Genomic DNA, 2500 nt, shown 5'->3' on the forward strand with positions numbered 1-2500 from the left:
ATCTATGCTATGTAACTACAGTATGAAAGTATTAGTACTTCTGAGTGTTTCACATACTGGAAAGTCTATTTCAAGGGAAAAAATCATACATAAAGTCTCCTTGCTGGTATATCTTTTACTATTGTTGATGTTATTATTATCATTATCATTACTATTATTATCACAGTCAAACCTCGGTTTTCGCATCCCCTAGTTTCTGTATGATTTGGTTTTCGACAACTTTTTTCATAAAAATTTTGTCACAGTTTTCATACATGTGCTGGGTTTTCATACACTAGAAAATAGACCATACCAAACTCTTCACCAGTCTGCATGACTCAGCCACGCATTTCCCAGATTGGAGTGCCCACGCAAAGGATTCTAGGCCTTGATACCTGACTTAGGCCTTGATACCTGTAGTCCTTATGGAGGGCAATTCCCTCTCCAGACAATAACCTTTCCTTGTCCCTCTCCCCTCCTCGCTGTCTTCCATATACCAAGAAGTCTCAATTTAGAAAAAGTTAAATGTTCATTTGCCCATTTCATAAGCCATTTATATATATTTCTCATTGTTTTCTCTATGTAAAACTACAGTTAATGTTTTTGGGTGTCTGGAATGGATTAATTAATTTACATTATTTCTTATGGGAAATATTACTTCAGTTTTCGTACATTCGGTTTCATCAGACTTTTATGAATGGATTAATCGTGAAAACCGAGGATCCACTGTACTATTATTATTATTATTATCTTTCCTAATATAATAATAATAATAATAATAATAATGATACTAAGAATAATAATAAAAAAATTATTATCATCATTATTATTAATATTATCATTATTATTATTACAATCATTATCTTTATTATCACTATTATCTTTATTATCATCATCATTACCATCATTATCATTATAATCTTTATGGGTCAAAAGATGTGGTACATTATTTTTTCAAGACATGTAGATGACATTTAGAGTTTTGATATCAGATCTGAACATTTGGTTAAATTTTCTGAGTGTGATCAAAATCGATATCAAGCCATAAAATGATTGGAAAAAAGCAAAGATCATATGTGCTATTTTGAGACACAACATTGTACAAACCAAAATGTGATTGATTTTCCTATTCAGAACAATCTTTATATTTGTGTACAATGTTTGAAAAGTTAGGAACAATATGATATTATGTCTTTAATCAGTACTTGTAAGTGGCAGATTATGTTTCTTATTTTCCTAAAATATTACGTAGGACAAAAAACACATTGCAATAATAGAAAAATTATAAATTACTGGAACAAAAAAGATCCCAGATTTGATGGCATGATATTTTGGGAACATTAACTTAATTGCAAGCACTAAACCTTCCAATATTCTATCAAACTGGATAGCTCTAGAAAACTTTATGCATTTTGCTTAACAAACATGAAGCCAGAATGCTTTTACAAAATACACAAAGTCATATATAATTTAATGTCCTCATCAAAAGTACTGTACTATCACTGAGCTCATTATACGATAAGTATAGTAAAATTTTGATTTTTAAAACTTTAAAAAGTTATATCATATTTCCCTTATTTAATTGAGGAGGTTTAATTTTTCCTAGTCATAAATCAAGATAAATTGTATAGTAAAATTAATGCTCTGATATTTTAAATCATTTAAACATTGGTATATAAATATTGCACACTTTACATTAAAAGGAAAAGGAACTATTTGTCATTTTTTCCATTATGTAATCAAAAAAACCTTTATAGGGTAACATTTTATCCCTTGAATGAGTTATTTCTATATCACATTGTTTGTGCCTTGTGATGTTTGGTATGAATCTGTGTTGAGTGTTTGTGTGTTGTGTGTCGTGTTTCTTACTGTTAGCTGTACGAGGTGAGTGTGTGAATGAGGTGCATGTGTTGGTGTGTCGTATATATGTGTGTGTGTGTGTGCGTGTGTGTGCATGCAAGTGAGTGTGCGAATGAGTGTGAGTGTGAGTGTATGTGTGTGTGTGTGTAATCTGTCTATCTGTCTACCAGTCTATCTATCTATCTAACTGTTTGCTTATTTATCAATCAATCAATCAATCAAACAATCAGTCAATCAATATCTTTATCTATCAGTCTGCTATCTGTATATACACAAACACATACACACAAATAAGCATATACATGTGTTATTGTAAAATGGTCATATAATGAAAATAATAAATATTCCTTACTATTTCTTATACAGAAAAAATGTAATGGAAGTGTATACCAACTCTGACAATTATTACATAAAATAATATTGTTCCTGGAAAAATGACAACAATCATCAAACATTAATACTTTAACAATTCTAGCAAGATTTTGGATGAAAAATCTTGCATGTGAACACCTCATTGGCAAATGCATGAAAGCAAACAAAACACAACAACTTAGAAATAGGTATTAACATGAGTGAAGTCAGCATTTTTATGTTCTAATTATAAGCAATCATCTGCTTCTCAATGACCTTATGTATGATCAAAGAAGTAAAGGATCATAAG

At 30.1% G+C, this 2500-nt stretch overlaps 1 protein-coding gene across 1 annotated transcript in view; it reads right to left on the bottom strand.

Annotated features, from left to right (window-relative positions):
• Window positions 1-2068: 2068 nt before the first annotated feature.
• The window catches only part of LOC119581052 (tetraspanin-7-like), a 5411-nt gene continuing 4979 nt past the window's right edge, over window positions 2069-2500 (bottom strand). The window contains exon 5 of the mRNA XM_037929351.1: window positions 2069-2500. This exon is cut by the window's right edge and continues 781 nt beyond it. The gene's annotated coding sequence lies outside the window, so the exon portion shown is untranslated.

This window comes from Penaeus monodon, chromosome 14 (assembly GCF_015228065.2).
Source record: "Penaeus monodon isolate SGIC_2016 chromosome 14, NSTDA_Pmon_1, whole genome shotgun sequence".
Classification (NCBI taxonomy): domain Eukaryota; kingdom Metazoa; phylum Arthropoda; class Malacostraca; order Decapoda; family Penaeidae; genus Penaeus; species Penaeus monodon.